This window comes from Podarcis erhardii (genome assembly GCF_964252035.2).
Source record: "Podarcis erhardii genome assembly, chromosome: 4".
Taxonomy (NCBI): domain Eukaryota; kingdom Metazoa; phylum Chordata; class Lepidosauria; order Squamata; family Lacertidae; genus Podarcis; species Podarcis erhardii.
The window spans coordinates 88198800-88218255 of NC_138508.1; the positions used below are offsets into that span (position 1 = coordinate 88198800).

The 19456-nt window shown below is 43.1% G+C and overlaps 1 protein-coding gene and 1 long non-coding RNA gene across 3 annotated transcripts in view; both read right to left on the reverse strand.

The window, feature by feature from the left end:
- Positions 1-19456, reverse strand: part of LOC309339821 (uncharacterized protein) — a 115277-nt gene that overhangs the window by 64651 nt on the left and 31170 nt on the right. The window lies entirely within an intron of this gene.
- Positions 1-19456, reverse strand: part of LOC309339887 — a 47372-nt gene that overhangs the window by 16441 nt on the left and 11475 nt on the right. The window lies entirely within an intron of this gene.

Here is a 19456-nt window from a genome sequence, read left to right on the forward strand (position 1 = left end):
CTGTTGTTTGCTGTGGAGATTTCACTTGGATTTTCAGCATTAAGCTGGGGAAAACAAGACATTTCTGTTATATCATTTTAAAGAATTTGAAAGAAATAGATAGTGCATTGAGATTCAATTTAAAATAATTGATAGGAAAACAAGAAAAAATGCTGAAGGTCTCAGAAAACACCATCTTACTTAAGATACAGTTACTGGGCTTTGTGACTTGCAGATAGCTTGGGCCATGCATACATTAGGGAAGATCTGACAGACCCTCCAAGTGTCCCTGTTTTCCAGGGACAGTCCCAGATTTACAGAAGCCGTCCCAGTTTCTGATTTGATCCCGGAATGTCCCGCTTTTCCTTAGGATGTCCATATTTTCATCAGAGAAGTGTTGGAAGGTATGGTAGAATGTCCCTCTTTTCATTGGAGAAATGTTGGAGGGTATGGCGTTATGTGACCCTGAGCCAAGGAGGTAACTATACAACTTTTAGAAGACATCTGAAGGCAGCACTGTATAGGGATTTTATATATATATATAAGTTTAATGTTTTATTATGTTTTTATATGTGTTGGAAGCGGCCCAGAGTGGCCAGGGCAACCCAGTCAGATGGGCAGGGTATAAATAATAAAAATATTATTATTATGGAATAGAACATCCCTATTTTCATCAGAGAAATATTGGGAGGGTATGGATCTGCAGTTAGTGAGCCACCAATCTGAATGTAGGCCAGCGATCATGCTTGCAGGAAACTCCCTGTCCTTTGCAGTGCTAGGCAAGCAGCATAAGCAAGATGGGCTTCCATAACCTAGGCTAGAAGGTCGCATGAAGCCTGGCAATTACACAGGCCTACGTTAGAGGCAGAGGTTACGTTTGGATATATTGATAAGGTAGATTTTCCCATTTATTTTGGTTTATCTTGAATGAGCCACATGCTAGTATATGTGGCATGATCACTCACACATCCCTAGCTCAAATGGGATAAACAAACCAGTAAGCTTTGGTTGATAGTGATGCCCAAACTGGAGACCATGGTCTGTTGAACCCTAACAACTTGATCACGATTCAGCCTGAATCTATGGTTTGTCATTGGCTTGATGCTCATGTCTTGTTAAAGGTAAAGGGACCCCTGACTGTTCGGTCCAGTTGTGGACAACTCTGGGGTTGCGGCGCTCATCTCACTTTAATGGCCGAGGGAGCCGGCGTACAGCTTCCGGGTCATGTGGCCAGCATGACTAAGCTGCTTCTGGTGAACCAGAGCAGTGCACGGAAATGCCGTTTACCTTCCTGCCAGAGCGGTACCTATTTATCTACTGCTTTGATGTGCTTTCAAACTGCTAGGTTGGCAGGAACTGGGACTGAGCAACAGGAGCTCACCCCATCGCGGGGATTCGAACTGCCGACCTTCTGATCAGCAAGCCCTAGTCTCTGTGGTTTAACACACAGCGCCACCCGTGTGCTTCATGTCTTGTTAGAAGCCAACAAACCACAACCTGTGGTTTTGTTGTAATGGAAAGTCAAAGCTTCTTGGTCTGTTTATCCTGCTCACACTGTGGGACAAGTGAAATAGAAGAAATCATGAATACATGCATTTTTAATATGTATGTTACCCTAATGCATGCATTTTCCCAGTCGTGGAAAACAGGGCAGGGCTCTGCTACACACCTGAGCATCCACTGGCTTGCACAGTGCTGTCCTCACACCTCTTCTTCTCTGTTCTGGTATACAAGTGTACCTGGAGATGCAAGTGATGGAACCTGGGACCTTCTGAATAATAATAATAATAATAATAATAATAATAATAATAATAATAATAATTTATTTGTAGTCTGCTCATCTGACTAGGTTGCTTAAGCTACTTTGGGCAGCTTCCAGCATATACAAAAACATGGTCCTTCCCTACCTTATGATACAGAATTTTACAGGTGCATATATTATCAATCCAGTTTGATTTTTGTAATGATTTCCCCCAGTGATAACATCCTTGCCCTAACCCTTTGTATTCTTCCCAGAACTTCACCATTGCCTTCCAGCATACAAAACACAACATATGCCGGCATGGGTGTTCAGCAGAGGAGGGCACTCTAGTTGGTGTTACCCCGACATTGTCGGAATTGGTCCCTTATTCTCAACTCACTACACAATAAATGGATTACACATTTAAAAGGACTGTATGCAATCAAGAAGAAATTTTAATTAATCACCAATAGAACTGGCTCTGTGGAAATAATGTGGCCTGACAGTTTAAGGTTTGATCAGCACATCATGGAGATTAAGAACACTTTTTGACTTGAACAGTCAGAGTCCCAGAGAGTCAGTTCAGCCTGAAATACTTTTGAAAAGCTAGTGTGCACAGATCACACAATGTCATTGTCTCTCCTAATGCTGCCATTCCACTGGGAGCCAATGCGGGGCTCTTTTAACTTCCGAGAAACCTCCCAATATCATGCTGTCCTGGTCAACACTGAAGCAACAGAGATTACAAGACATCAAACTACAATCTTTTTATCCCATGCTCTGTGTGTATAAAACAAGGAGTCAGCTTCCCTTTGAAGTACTAATTGACTGTCTGTATCAATCAGGGCCTAATCCCTTTCCTGCATACATTTAGATCTCCACAGTAACTGAGACTGGTTTTCCTCTGTTACACACAGGAAGGCACCGGGGGTGGGGGAGTGAATGGTCACAACGATGAAATCAACCAATGATCCAAATTTGAGACAGCAAAGCTAAAAACAGCTCCATTCATGGTTTGTGCTTTCACTAGGCAAGTCAATAGCTGAAATCTTCAGATGGTTTACTCTAAGTATTTGTACGACTGTAGCACTTAAGTGTCTGTAGTATATTTGCAAGGGAGGAGGGTGGGGAGGAGACCAACTGGCCCTGCCCCTGCGATCTCATTGCCAATGCCTTCTTAGCACCCCTGCAAGGTCCAAAAAATGCCAGACGACACTTCTCTGAAGTAGGCCTTCTGAATACAGTGGTACCTCGGGTTAAGTACTTAATTCGTTCCGGAGGTCCGTTCTTAACCTGAAACTGTTCTTAACCTGAAGTACCACTTTAGCTAATGGGGCCTCCTGCTGCTGCCGCACTGCCAGAGCAGGATTTCTGTTCTCATCCTGAAGCAAAGTTCTTAACCTGAAGCATTATTTCTGGGTTAGCGGAGTCTGTAACCTGAAGCGTATGTAACCTGAGGAACCACTGTACTCTAGTGATCCAATGCCAGAGTGCGGGACTTGAGGACTGAAACTGATATATACAGTCCCTGTTGGACACTTTTGGGGTTTTGCCACTTAGTAGAAGATGCAGGCAGATGCTGCAGACTCTGTTTCCTGTTTGCTTCTTATAAGGGCAGCACATCCTGTTTTGCTGCCTGAGGAGAAACAATGAATGTGCTGCCCTACACCACTACCCTGCCCCTGCCAAAGTCTCCCTTTCCTCAGTCATGTGGCAGGGACCTCAAAGCAGCGACAACGATGGAAGGTTCTGGCAAGGTCTCACGAGTGCTCATGGAGCTCTTGTGAGATCTCACCACGTTCATGAGGTCGCAAAAGATTCTAGCGAGATCTCACCAGAAGCTGCCACTGCAGGATGAGGCAGCGGGGTGGAAGGGATGCCAACAGAAGGCATTGCCTCTTGGGGTTTATGCCACCAAAGATGGCTGCCTCATCCCGCCTCATAAGCAGGCGGGCCCTGCCTACAACCTCCCATCAATCTAACCAGCATGGACCCACTTCATATATGCACTTCCTTTGAGGCAAAGATGGTGAAAGTCCAAAGCCTTATAATGTAGCCAGCTGTTGCAGAGGAATCTGAGGAGAAATGTAATTAAAACTGTGAGAGATGTTGGCTCCTTGGGAGGAGTCTCATGAGCTTATTCCACACCCATCTGACAGAGCTGAGGAGCACATAGGTCTGTCCTAAGTGCTTGCAGCCTTTATCGTATTGTATATTTTCCTTGGGGTGGACAGGGTGTTAAGGGAGCGGTAGTACCTCTGGTGAGGGGACACATTTTGCTCCTTCTGAGGTAGTCTGTCCACCTTAGGTCCACACCCTGCACTCAGTTCTCACCTGTGGCTGTCAATATGCAACAGTGGCCACAGCCCAAGAAATGGCTTCAATTGGCTAAACCAGGTGAGGGTAGCCAATGGGTCTGAAACCCTCCATGAATTAGGGATAGATTGAACCGACGAGACCAATAGTGGGCCCAACGGTCAAGAAGGCGGTTTCTGCATGTGCTGTAGAGAGAAGTAAGAGAGAGATGGGGCTTGCCCATATGGGAAGATAGCCCATCTAGGAGAAGGAAAACTCTGATGCTAAACCTCCACTGCATTGCGGGATATCTTTAGTAGAAGAAAAGGCTAAGGAATAAACCTTACACAAATCTGGAGTGGAGTCCCTATGATGGTTGGATGGCACCTTATATGCCTCCACCTGGCCATTCCTGCAGACAAGCTGGTGCTAAATGTATTGCTCTGCTTTCCTTTGGACCACATCAACAAGGCCGAGAAGTGGGGTCTTGTTGCCTTCATACTCACTACCCATTCCTGCACCCCAGGGAGGTTACTTTGGTGCTGCTAGGACAGTGCTTTGGTTTCACCCCCGGAAGTGCATGTCAATGTCTCTCAAGACAGATGGAAGCCAACAACAAAACAATATTTTCCATGGACCTAACTAGCCAGCGATATGAAGCAAAACAAGCAGTAAGCAATCTTGTCGAGCCATACAGCCAGGTCCTGTAATCCACTATGCACTAACTACTGTACCCAAATTGTAAGCAGTGATATTTTCTCATTTATCTCCTGCTACAAAGATAATGTGCTTCCATCACCAAATGGTTAGGTGGTTCAGTTGAGCAGGAATTGGATTGCATCTTAATAGTTTTGTCCAGAAGGTATCAGGTTGCTAGGGGGTGAGTGGCCACCACACAGGGGGCAGCTTTTTCCTCCCAGTAGGGTCCTGAGGACATCGTTGTTGTTAAGTTGTGGGTGAACATATCAGACGACACAGCGATTCTTCTAACAGCTCTTGTTTATTCACAGGCCAGAACAGAACTGAACTGAAGGGTTCAGACAGCCTGCTTATATAGAGCTCCAGTACAACGTAACTGTAACAATTTTCTAAAACTATCCAATCACTGAACGTCACTTTCGATCCCTTATTTGCATAACTATCTACAGTATCCCCCTGCTGGCCCAGGGTGAGAACTTCAGTACATAACAGTTGTGATATAATGTCCTCCCACAAAGGCCTTGAGGGCCGAATTTGCCAAAGGGTGTACTACAGCCACAGCTGGAAAAATTCACCTAAGTTGCCAATAAATCATAACGTAAGAGCTCCCCTTGAAAATTAAATCGGTTTTCACCACCCCACACCAAAATGGCAGAAAACACAGCCTCTCCACTTTCACAATATGAGAAGGGGCTGTAAGGGGAAGGCAGAGAGGCCGTTTCAGCCCTATTTAAAGCTGTCTAAACTATAGCTGGATCGTGCCCAAATTGTGTAACATATATATAACCGTATGCTGGGAAATGTTCCTCGCTAAGAGGTAAACAGAGATGTTCCGAGAACTAATAACAAGAGGAAGATGCATAATTGATCACCAGAGACTCAGTGAGAGAAAGCAGCAAACTGCAGCAAGATTAAAGACAACAGAAGAGATATGGAATCTGGAACAGAACATAGCCTGGATTAGAATCTGCCCGAGGCTTCCTTGAGGAATGTTGGCGTTTTGCCAGTGAATTACTTTAACATGCAAAAAGGTGGATAAGCATAAATGACCTTGAGTTGCAACTCAAGTGTGGAGAGAAATGCTGTTTGTCCCTCTAAGCTGTTGTGAACCCTGTAAATTGCGTGGCAAGAGAGCAGTGCCGAGGGGAAGCAAGAGGTAACAGCAGACTCCCATCCACTCGCTGCTGGGGGATGGCTAGAAAGCAGGGCCACACTTTGTGGGCCATGAGGAAAGGCAGTTATGTGGCTAGTTAACTTTGTCTCTAGGAGAGGAATGTAGCACACTGCACTTTCATTTCTAAAAGGCTGGGGAATTGGGGGGATATTATTGGTAGTTTGGTGGTAATAATAGTAATAATAATAATAATAATAATAATAATAATAATAATAATAATAACAATAAATGTCCCAGTAATAATGATAGCATCTTAAAAAGTAGAGACATCACCTTGCCAACAAAGGTCTGTATAGTAAAAGCTATGGTTTTCCCAGTAGTGATGTAAGGAAGTGAAAGCTGGACCATAAAGAAGGCTGATCACCGAAGAATTGATGCTTTTGAATTCTGGTGCTGGAGGAGACTCTTGAGAGTCCCATGGACTGCAAGAAGATCAAACCTATCCATTCTTAAGGAAATCAGCCCTGAGTGCTCACTGGAAGGACAGATCCTGAAGCTGAGGCTCTAATACTTTGGCCACCTCATGAGAAGAGAAGACTCCCTGGAAAAGACCCTGATGCCGGGAAAGATGGAGGGCACAAGGAGAAGGGGATGACAGAAGACGAGATGGTTGGATAGTGTTCTCGAAGCTACCAGCATGAGTTTGATCAAACTGCGGGAGGCAGTGGAAGACAGAAGTTCCTGGCGTGCTCTGGTCCACTGGGTCACGACTAAACGACTAAACAGCAACAATAATGTGGATAATATTGTTGTTGTTGCTACTTCTCCTAGTGGTTATCATTAGTATTAATAATAATGCTAGTAGTAGACAAGGCTTTTCCCCCCAGGCATTTCTCAGGTGGGTACCATTGCCATTACAGTGGTACCTTGGTTCTCAAACCTAATCTGTTCCGGAAGTCTGTTCCAAAACCAAAGCATTCCAAAACCAAGGTGCACTTTCCCATAGGTAGTAATGCAAAATGGATGAATCCGTTCCAGATTTTTAAAAGCAACCCCTAAACCAGCAATTTAACATGAATTTTACTATCTAACAAGACCATTGATCCATAAAATGAAAGCAATAAACAATGTACTGCAGTCACACAATCAATCAATCAGTAGCTGAACTGGGTTCCACACAGTCAAAAAAACGGAACAAAAAAGCCGCCAAAACAAAAACGCAAAATAAATAGCAAAAAAGGGCAGACCTCAGTGTAACACTCAAAATGGAAGTGTGGCACTCAAAACGGAAGCGTAACACTCAAAATGGAGCACGTTTGGCTTCTGAAAAAAGTTCGTAAACCAGAACACTTTCTTCCAGGTTTGCAGTGTTTGAGTACCAAGGCGTTTGAGAACCAAGATACCATTGTATAAGAGAACAAGGGAGGCATTTATGGCAAGTTCCAGCACCTCTTTTTTTGGGGTGGGGGTGGGGTGGTATAGCACTGGAATCATCATCATCATTGGAACAGTCCTAACAGTAGTAGTAATAATAATAACAACTGAACAGTAATGAACTTGTTGTTGTTGTTTAGTCGTTTAGTCGTGTCTCTTCATGAGGCCATGGACCAGAGCATGCCAGGCCCTCCTGTCTTCCCCTTCATGGATCACTGCCTTGCTGTGGCGAAGGGGCTTGAATAACTCAGAGAAGCTATGAACTATGCCGTGCAGGGCAACCCAAGACAGACAGATCATAGTGGAGAGTTTTGACCAAACGTGATCCACCTGGAGCAGGAACTGGCAAGCCACTCCAGTATCCCTGCCAAGAAAACTCCATGGACAAAGACAACAGGCATATAAAAAGTAATGAACTACTATCCATAATTGTTCGATCCCTGTATGGGACAGCTGCATATTCCTGCATTGCAGGGGGTTGGAATATATGGTCCACAGGGTCCCTTCCAACTCTACAATTCTATGATTCAAAGTATGCAAAATGTTCACATTGGCAATTTTGTGTGACATATTCTCTCTCTCTCTCTCTCTCTCTCTCTCTCTCTCTCTCTCTCTCTCTCTCGTGTGTTAAAAGTAGCCTAACTTTGTTGCAGCTCATCAGCTCCATGGAAGCAGAGATAAAAATGGAGCAGGGAGCAGTTGTCGACCATCTTGCAGGTGCAAGGTGGGTCCCATATTGCACAAGCCAAAACTAGAGGAAATTTAATGGCGTGAAATGCTGTCATCACTTGGAAATGGCGCTATGTGGATTTCCTATGAACAGGTGGAATTATCTTTTGGCTATCAGTCGGAATGTGGAGAGTAACTATGGAAATAAACAGAATGAATAACCCCAGAGCTGGATCAGAAAGTAAATGAGAGCCATTTCCACCAAGCAGTTGTGTTCACAGTAGTCATCGCCCTGATTTGGCAGAGCTGCTCCAAATTGGAGAGGAAAAGGTCCCGAGGGCCGAAGCAGGCAGAAGGCAGAGGAGCTTCTAACTGTATCGCAGCTGGCAGTTACAGTCCTGGAAGACCGAAAGGCACTGGCCTGTGTTTGGGTTTATGAAACTTCTAATCTCCTTAGCTGCAGTGTAGAGTTGCAAAAATGATTAATGGAAACATGGAGCATGGCCAGGAAAGAACATTACAGCTCTCCATTCTGATCTAATTCATAACACAAAGCTCACCAATTCACTCAGCATGTCCAGAGCCACTGACAAAATGAGGGTGATTTGCAATACCAATGGAACATTTTACAACAGGCACCAAGTATTGGATTCTCATAAGGCTGCCAGTTTCATGGGTGCAAAGAGACATAAGTGGTGGAAATGGTGGCATTCTTTTTTGTCATAAAAACAGTGCAGGAAATATCAGTGCTCGCTTTCTCCAAAGCAACTGTTCTCAAAACGAATGAGCCAGTTCTCATAACCTTGGTTGGAGTTTTCTGCCTCCTTGCACGAGATGAAGTGATCATGTGACCTGCCACCATAAACTCAGATTACACCAGTATGCAAATCCTCAGCCTCTTTTTAAAAGGTGCACAATAAGAACAACAATAATTTTATTATTAGAACCCTGCACATCTGACTGGATTTTCCCAGCCCTTCTGGGCAGCTTCCAGCACATCTAAAAAAACATAAGATGTCAAACATTAAAAACTTCCCCAAACAGGGCTTCCTTCAGATGTCTTCTAAAAGTAGTGCAGTTCTTTATCTCCTTGACATCTGATGGGAGGGCGTTCCACAGGGAGGGTGCCTTTACCGAGAAGGCCCTCTGCCTGGTTCCCTGTAACCTCACTTCTTGCAGTGAGGGAACCACCAGAAGGCCGTCGGAGGTGGACCTCAGTGTCTGGGCTGAACAATGGGAGTGGAGATGCTCTTTCACGTAGCATGTGAACATACCCATGTTTTTTAAAGTGAGCAAGTAGGTAGTCGGACCAAAGTACTGCACTGTCAAAGTACTGCACTGTTCAACTTCAGTGACCCTTTGCTTGAAGGAGAAGCACTCCAAGTCTGGTTACTGGTACAGTGGTCAATAGCTCCGGTCTAATCCCAATATCCTCCAGCTGAAATATCCAAGAGGAATTGCAACAGTAAAACTAAGATAATGAAAATGAGTTTCCAGGAAATTTAAATATTTTGTGCAGGAATGCTGAGCACAGCTCTTTTTGATCAGATTTCAGGACTGGCTCTTCCATCCAGCTGTCATATATTGTCCCTCAGGTAAATGTAATAGCAAGACAAACTCGACTACGAACGTAGGTTCCTTTGCTCTTTCATTTTTGCTGGAAGGTTTCCATCACCCCCTAGAAGGAGTCTAGGAATGCTGTGCAATAATCGTGCACAGGGGCTTTTGAAAGCTATTTTCAATTTTAAATGAAACAAAAAGTTCCAGTATGATTAAAATACCTTAGAGCAATAGAATTCTCTAGCGTATGTAACAACTACATAAATTATTGCAAGAGAAGGTTCTGCGGACTGTTGTAGAAATTGGTCCAAAGAGGCCCTCCTGTCTCATTGCACTTCATAGAAAGCCTAGGTCCAGGCTCTGAAAGATGTATTTTCACCTTTAAGAACATCCGAAGCAACATGTGAGATGAATTTAGAGGGTCCTTCTGAGACAAAGGATCCACAGGAAATCTGTGTAAAGTTAATTCCAAATAAATGAATAAAATTAACAAAATTTCTGATATGCAAGTGCAAAATAATTCTATGAATTGGAGAAATGGAGAAACCAGTGGTCTTCAAGATGTTGTTGGTTTCAGTTCCCATAATCCTTCATTGTTGACCATGCTTGCTGGTGCTGATGCGAGACAGGCTCCACATTTCTGCTATAGGCAATATGGCTGTCATGTTCTGAACTTGGTCCCGTAGCTGTTCCTTTGATAACCGCTTAATTTACCAACATCAGCTGATGACCATGCTTTGAAAAGCCTCAACTGATTATCATTGGACATTATGCTTCTGTTAAAGGAACAAGAGTAGCATGGGCTGTTTGTTTCTGATAAGCTGGCATCCCTCACAGATAGGCTTTTCCATATTAGACAGCCTGTGTGCTTTATTCCTGAGCTGAAGTTTCTTAGGTCTCTTCCCGTTCTATTTTTCTGATATCTGAACCCTGTCATTCTTGTTGGCTTTTGCCAAATGAAGTGTTGCCTTTTGCAATGTTGCCAACCCACCCTCCCTCCCTCCCCCATCACGTGAAACCACCCAGAACTATTGGGTTGTGGTCTAATCTCCATTTCAATGCAAGCTGCAAGATGTTACAGTCTTGGCATGCTAAGCTCCAGCTGCAACTCGGATCAAAGAGCAGCTGAAATTAATGGTACAGAGAGCATAACTGTAAGAGCAGTCAGGTGTTTTTATAAGTGAAATGAGTCCTCAAAAGCGAAAGAGGAAAGAAACAGATGAAACAGACTAGTCTCGATAGATATATTTATGAACGGACTAGGAATTGTCAACTCTTCCCTATTTAGTACAATAAAGTAATGGGATGTTAAAAACAGTGTAGCCTTTGATGAGGCAGGACTGTGCATGATATGGTGTTTTATTGCAGACCAGCAGCCCTGGAAGTCATTTGGCTTGCCTCGATTTTATGGGAGCTGAGCAGGCAACTTGGTGTTAACAGAATGGTTCTTGAACAATAGGAGTTTCTGGGGAAGGTTCCTGGGACAAGCAACATCCTGTTAAGGAAATATGAATGGACATAGGAGTACCAGAGGTCCAAGGAAGAGTCTACTAAGTGCTGGTGGCAGGATAGGGTGGAATAAGGTTGGTTCTGGATCTCTCATATGGTTCTTCTGATAAGCCCCATGTCTATGTAACTCGTGAAAATGGTAAAGTGGCTTATCAGGAACATGGTGGCTAAGGTCTTGTGTAATTTGTCTCTGATGAGATAGAAGCACTTCCCCAAAGTCACATTTTAGCATCTTAAAAGGTAAAGGTAAAGGTAAAGAGACCCCTGACCATTAGGTCCAGTCGTGACCGACTCTGGGGTTGTGGCGCACATCTCGCTTTATTGGCCAAGGGAGCCAACGTACAGCTTCTGGGTCATGTGGCCAGCATGACTAAGCTGCTTCTAGTGAACCAGAGCAGTGCATGAAATGCTGTTTACCTTCCTGCCGGAGCGGTACCTATTTATCTACTTGCACTTTGATGTGCTTTCGAACTGCTAGGTTGGCAGGAGCTGGGACCGAGCAATGGGAGCTCACCCCTTCGCGGGGATTCAAATCGCTGACCTTCTGATCAGCAAGCCCTAGGCTCTGTGGTTTAACCCACAGCGCCACCCGCGTCCTTTAGCATCTTAATTATCTATATATTTAAACTGGATTGTTTCTTAAAAACCCCACAGCAATCAGATAATTTCAAAATGCATGTCACAAAATGGCGTGATGGTATAATTCAGTGTTTCCCAAACTTGCATCTCCAGCTGTTTTTGGACTACAATTCTCACCATCCCTAGCTAGCAAGTGGTCAGGGATAATGGGAATTGTAGTCCGAAAACAGGTAGAGGCCCAAATTTGGAAAACACTGATGTAATACCTCCCAAACCAGGGATGTACAGTGGTACCTCTGGTTGCGGATGGGATCCGTTCCGGAGGTCCGGTTGGATCCCGAGGTTTCCACAACCTGAGGACAGTTTCTGCGCATGTGCGTGTGGCAAAACCCAGTCAAATACTTACAGGTTTTCCGCTTTTTGCATCCTGAAGTTTACGTAACCAGAGGGTTATGTAATCAGAGGTACTACTGTATTTACAAAACTTCTCCAAAACAAAAAGGTTACATTTATCTGGCTGGTGAAGTATTTTAGAAGGCTTCAGAATTAACGCCTGTGGTGAGGAATTCCATTAGCCATGCAGAGAAATCACTCCACATATTTATTCAGAAGTAAGCCCTCACTGAGTCCAATTATTCCTGGGTATAGAATGGGATTTATTTATTTAATTTTCCTTACGTTTACATCCTCTCTTTTGTCCATCTTGGAACCCAAAGTGGTACACAAGTGATGGCCTCCTTTGCCTGAAGACCATGCACCAGGCTGTGGCCAAAATGGTCAAAAACCTTTAATGTACACTTAGTTGGGATATTTCAGAGTAAAACCATGGAATCCAATGAACCAGAGTTTCTGAAACATGTTGCTAGATGGCAACTCCCATCATTCCTGACCGCTGCCCATGCTCTGACTGCGTCTGATGGGAGTTGGAGTCCAGCCACATCTGGAGGTCAACATGTCCCTCACCCTTGATTTACCTCCTGCCACTTCCAGTAAACAAACACACTCTGTTCAGGTAGCAGCTGTCTCTCATAACTGCAACATGTGTCCTACAGGCAGAAATGACTGCACATAAAAGTATCGGACACAGGTGTCTGGGTGTCAAAGATCATTCCCTGCTTGTACGCTCCATAAGGATGCAGACAAATGTGTGAAACAGGCCGGGGGGACTTGGCAAAAGTCATTCAATGTGGGTGCTGTATCGGTGACCCCCCCCCCCAGGTCACAGGTCGCGTTGCCTTTGGTGCTGTACAAGATTAAATCCCCGCCTTCTGCGGTTAACAAAATAACCCGCGGCATGCTGAAAGAATGCCTGTGCATCTGAATGTTATTTAAAACAAGAGCACCAAACAATCACTCTGGATCAATTAAATTAAGGACCAGATTCTCAGAATCAAGTGTTAATAATGAGTGTTCTTTCCTCTTTTTTTCCCTTTTGTTAAGTGCAGTGCAGGGTGGTAGTGATTCAGAGAGATTATAGCTGAGGAGCAGTGGTGGCTGGTGCCCATTGAAATTGGTAGGGCTAAAGGCAGGGACACAAACAGCAGGTGGCGCCGGAACCAACGGCAGGCAAAGCCCACTAATTCTTTGTCCTCATCCTTCTTCCTGCTGAGTTCTGCTAGAGCAGGGGTCAGCAACCTTTTACAGCCAAGGGCCGGTCCACCGTCCCTCAGACCATGTGGTAGGCCAGACTATTTTTTTGGGGGGGGGGAATGAACAAATTCCTATGCCCCACAAAGAACCCAGAGATGCTTTTTAAATAAAAGCACACATTCTACTCATGTAAAATCACACTGATTCCTGGACCATCCGCGGGCCAGACTGAGAAGGCAACTGGGCCGCATCCGGCCCCCGGGCCTTAGGTTGCCTACCCCTGTTCTAGAACAACACTGAGGCTTAGGATGAGGAAGTTGACAAGGGATGCTTCTCTGTGGAATGGCTTTAACTAAGAAAGTGAGTGGTAGCTGCGTTTGGTGGGGGCAATGCCTCATTTGCTATCATGCACCAACCTCCACTGCTGGGGAGGGAAGAGTATTTTTTTTAAATTAAAAAATCCCTTTTTGAGAGAGAAATTGTATTTTTCGCTCTATAAGACGCACCAGACCACAAGACGCACCTAGTTTTTGGAGGAGGAAAACAAGAAAAAAAATATTCTGAATCTCAGAAGCCAGAACAGCAAGAGGGATCGCTGTGCAGTGAAAGCAGCAATCCCTCTTGCTGTTCTGGCTTCTGGGATAGCTGCGCAGCCTGCATTCGCTCCATAAGATGCACACACATTTCCCCTTACTTTTTAGGAGGGGAAAAGTAGAGCAAAAAATACAGTATATTGAAATGCAAACACTTTGTTTTCATGCCCCAGCTGTTTTCTTTACCAAAAAATGTCCTGTTTGCCAGAGCAAGGAACAGCTTGCATTCATTATTCGATGGCAGGGAAGTTTTGACTAGCGCTGAAGTTGCTTCTCTTTGAAGGGGAGAGAAAGTAGTTCAACACAAGTTCACAGAGCTGCATGAATTGGCTTCCGGGACACTTGCTAAAAAATTGTTATGTTCAGAAACGTTACTATGATTTTTTAGTTAGTCACTCAGTGTGTGCCACAACTCTACAATTCTATGATTCTATGCTTTTTTGACCACCACCTAGTAGCACTGGCATTGGACAAGCTTTGGGCAAACTAATGACAGTGTCCTGGAAGAAGCAACGATCACCAGTGTCAAAGCAATGATTCTTCAACATCAGCTTCATTGGACTGGTCATGTTGTTCGGATGCCTGATTATTGTCTTCCAAAGCAACTACTCTATTCCAAACTTAAAGATGGAAAGCATAATGCTGGTGGTCAACAAAAAAGGTTTAAAGATATCTTAAGACATATCTTTAAAAATGTAGTCTAAACACCAACAACTGGGAAACACTGGCCTGCAACCGTTCCAATTGGAGAACAGCCTTTACCAAAGGTGTCGTGGACTTTGAAGACGCTCAAACTCAGGAGAAAAGGGAGAAATGTGCTAAGAGGAAGGCATGTTTGGCAAACTCTCACTGTGATCAACTCCCACCCAGAAACCTCTGTCCCTACTGTTGAAAGGTGTGTGGATCCAGAATTGACCTCCACAGTCACTTACGGACTCACCGTGAAGACCGTGCTCATAGAAGACAATCTTACTCGGCTTGATTTCATATCTCCCTGTGCAGTGGTACCTTGGGTTAATAACTTAATTCGTTCTGGAGGTCTGTTCTTAACCTGAAACTGTTCTTAACCCGAGGTTTCACTTTAGCTAATGGGGCCTCCCGCTGCCACCGTGCCACCGGAGCACGACTTTTGTTCTCATCCTGAATCAAAGTTCTTAACACGAGGTACTATTTCTGGGTTAGCGGAATCTGTAACCTGAAGCGTCTGTAACCCGAGGTACCAACGTATTATACTAATGTTTCCAAACGGTAATAAAGTACAAATAAATGCATAAATATGTGTGGTGGTTTATCTTTGCAAATTAGATTTCTCTTGTAAAGCTTGTATACTATATAAAAATTGACATTTATTGAAAATACTGTTTTTTCTTCTTACAGTGGAGAATGAAGAGGGATTTTTCCATGGAGGGTACTGCTAAAAAACATATAAACCCTGTGTTCTTTATTTCATAAGCCCCAGGTTTGTTGTGTAATTAACATAGAAATTTTGGGTTGTGCATGCAAACTGAAAGGCAGTTTTCAGCTTTTCTTTCCATTACCTAATGTCAAGTCATTAAAATACGTTTTTCTTCACTGGATCAAATTTTTGCTACATGGAATAATTATTTTGATGTTATAGACTGGCATACTCTTTGGTCTTCTGTAAGTTGTATAATGAAGAAAGAACCAGGTGCTTGTAGCATTAAACGTATTGAACAATGATAGTCACCTGATTTGATAATTCCTACTTTGGCCGCTCTTTCAGTGTCAACAGTTATTCAGTAACCACTGTTCACCACCCACTGGCTGGTTTTTCGTTTCAGTTTTTTATTATTATTTTAAAAAGAGGTCCATTTTATTCAAAGAATATGCATGTCACCCAAGAATAAACCTTCCCCCCTTAATTTTTATTGACTTCTAAAAAACAACAACTGGAATATCCTCCCTCTCCTTTTCCCCATACCCAAAGGCATAGCTCAGATGCAAACAATAATATCAATATGAAGGAAAATATTAACAACCATATATTACAGAATGCGTCAGATACAGTTTGTCCTAGAGTCATTGTTCATTTGCTGGATGAATAGCCACCAGACTGCCATGAATGTCTCTCCTTTCTTTTGCCACACAGGTTTTGTGTGTGTGTGTGTGTGTGTGTGTGTGTGAGAGAGAGAGAGAGAGAGAGAGTTTTCCAGAAAGTGTTATGCTCCAGATTATGCCACTGATGTACATTTGGCTTCTTTCCAATTTCTAGCTATTAGTATTCAAGCTATTAGTATTAAGAAGCAACCAGTTAAGCATTTGTATACGGTACATTCACAACTTACACACATTTAACTTGTGTGCATTTAGTTTTATATGCTTGACAAAGTTAAAAAGAAAAAGAAAGAGGGGGGGGGGGGAGAGGCTGTAGCAACCACCATTGCACCCAATGTGCTTTGACCAGCGCTTTTTCCCCCTTTAAAAATGTTTCTCTCATTTTGACTCAAGAAAATCACCATTTTATTTATTTATTTTTAAATAATATTTTATTGCATTTTACACAAAATGACACAAAAAAGCAAATTTCCATAGACATTACACAAAAAAGAAAAAAAAAACCTGAAAAACATAGACAAAAAAAAAGAAGAGAAAAAAGAAATTTTAGCATAAAAATAAAAGCTCACTTTTCAATTGTAACCTTCAAAACCTTATTTTCCTTCCTTCCACCCGCCTCCCGATCTTGTATTCTATGTAATAATTAGTTCAGCAAGATCATTCTTTATTCATTTTCATTCTTTGTCCCTCCCTTAGTACTCTTATTTAACTCAATCACTAGAACCCCTTCTTTTCCTTTTCAAAGTCCTCAACATTCAAAGGTTTTACAGTATTTTTGTAGGTAAACTTTAAACTTCTTCCAGTCCTCTTCCACCTGCTCTTCTCCTTGATCTCGAATTCTGTCGGTCATTTCAGCCAGTTCCATATAATCTATTACTTGCATCTGCCATTCTTCCAGGGTGGGTAGATCTTTGCGATGAGTACTCTTGCTGCTGCTGTAGCATACATAAAAAAGGTTCTATCCTTCTTTGGCACCAATTGGCCAACCATACCCAGAAGAAAGGCCTCTGGTTTCTTCAAGAAGGTATACTTAAATACCTTTTTCAGTTCGTTATATATCATCTCCCAGAAAGCCTTAATCCTTGGGCACGCCCACCAAAGGTGAAAGAATGTCCCTTCAGTTTCTTTACATTTCCAACATTTATTATCGGGCAAGTGGTAAATTTTTGCAAGTTTGACTGGGGTCATAATCACCATTTTATAGTTCAAATCGGGAAAAATAAATGCAGCAAATGGCCAAAAGTACAAAGAACATGCATTACTCATATTGAGGCCAAACTTTCATCAGTAAAACAGCCCACATCCACATTCTACACTGCTTCACACATTAAATGCTTGCTTCCATCTGAGACTCAGGAAACACTGGGAAAGGAAATGAAGCCAACATTGGAGGTGGTAAGAACAAAACTGAGCAATCACAGTGCTAGATTCCAACTCCTACTTCACACATTAAACGCCCGCTTCCATCTGAGACTCAGGAAACACCATGACAGGAAATGTGGCCGATTCACCATGCTAGAGAAGAAACTATTTTTTAAAAAATAGTTTCTTCTCCCCTTAGAGTCACAAAATATTTAGGGGTATGTGTACTCCTGCATCTCCCCAGAAAAAAACACACTGGTTTTGACTATATGTGATTTTGACTTTAGGCACTATCCCCAGAATGCATAAGTTGCATTCGATATGAGAAGCAGATATAGGGGAAGTGTTGAGTGCAGTGCAGTGAATGCCAGTTATGCAATAGTGTTCTATTGTTTATAAATCTTCTGCCAGAATTGTTCCGTTTACTCTGAACGAATAAGTAACTGCCGAGGAAGCAGATGGAAGGAAGCTTTTCTCCATATTGGGATCACTGAATGCTTAAAATTGAAGACATGTTTGCGGGCGTGTGTGTGTCCGCATGTGTATGGGAGTTTGTACCTTGAACACTTTTGAAAATACTATTAAAAACATGAATTTAAACACCCCAGAAGTGAATTATTTTATTAGCAACAACAAGGGACCTTATTCTACATGAGATGATGTTCTCAAATTTTCCATCTCCCCCACCCTCTTTTAATCCATAACTGCTGGTGGAATATTATTCACACATGGACTATGTATTTTCTCCAGTATAGTAAATTAACTTGAGAAGGTTGACAGCTCTTGTTTCTGTTTACCACACAAATAGTATTAATAGTGGAGTTGCATGAAATAAATGTCAGGTTGTGGGACTATTTATCGGAGCTGAGGAACCTCTCCTGTTACAGAAGGTGCAGGATAACTAAGCACTGTTGCTGGTCATCAAAGGAACATAGTTCTAACACTCTGTGGTTCCATATAATTCCATAGTAGACCTAATATGCCAGTGTCCCCTGTGGGATAAATCAGCCTCATATAACCAACATACTTAACTTTCATGCATGAAGGGGTTTAGTCCACAGAGTCTTGCCAGGCTTAGCTAGGTTACACCGTCTCACCTTGGGAAGAAGGCTTACCAAACTCTTTGTTCTCTCACTTCAACCATATGAACCCTAGCAGTAAGGAAGTCTAAGCTGGATGCTCCAAATTTAGACCACATGGCTTAAGCATGCCATTTTTGCCTTTCTATTCAAATAATTTAGAAACTCTTACAATTTTTGGAATCTAAGTTAAACTGTCTGTCTTTTCTTGCTGCTGTATGAAACGGCACATGAATCTACCTTTGAAGAGTTTGTAAATCAATCATTTTTAACTTACTAAACATGTGGTCTCTTTCTATGCTAAGGGAAGTGGGGAACTTTGGAAGGAACTTAGAAAGGGATCTTACAATGGTCTAACAGGCTATATTTCTATGCTCTACTTTGCTGCATGTTTTGTAATTTTAAATCTCTGCTGGGGCTCACAAACCAAAGAGTATGTACCCCAAACCTGGACCTAGGAATCCAGGGAATTATAATTTTATATTTTACATACTATATTTTCTTTTTTAATTAAAATACAAAAACCAGCACCCTGCATACAGCTTGTGAAAAACAAAAACAATGAAGGAGTGTCCCCACTCAGAAGAAGAAGACCACACTGTAATGAACACTAATGCTGGGATTGGAAGTCTGTGGCTAACACTTATTGTTGAACTCAAACTCCTATTAGTGGGGTTGGAGAGCCATGGGGTAGACTTCATATCTGGTAACCAATGTGCCCCTTTGGTTTCAGATAGTACATGGGTAAAAAGGTAAAGGTAAAGGGACCCCTGACCATTAGGTCCAGTCATGGCCGATTCTGGGGTTGCGGCGCTCATCTAGCTTTATTGGCCGAGGGAGCCAGCGTACAGCTTCTGGGTCATGTGGCCAGCATGACTAAGCTGCTTCTGGAGTATCAGAGCAGTGCACGGAAATGCCGTTTACCTTCCCGCCAGAGCAGAACCTATTTATCTACTTGCTCTTTGACGTGCTTTCAAACTGCTAGGTTGGAAGGAGCAGGGACTGAGAAACCGGAGCTCACCCCATTGCGCGGATTTGAACCACCAACCTTCTGATCGGCAAGTCCTTGGTGCTGTGGTTTAACCCACAGCGCCACCTGCGTCCCTCAGTTCATGGGTAGATGAGTCTAAGAAGCCTAGCACACCAATTTTCATGGCCCTCTAGCAGCTATGGTGGT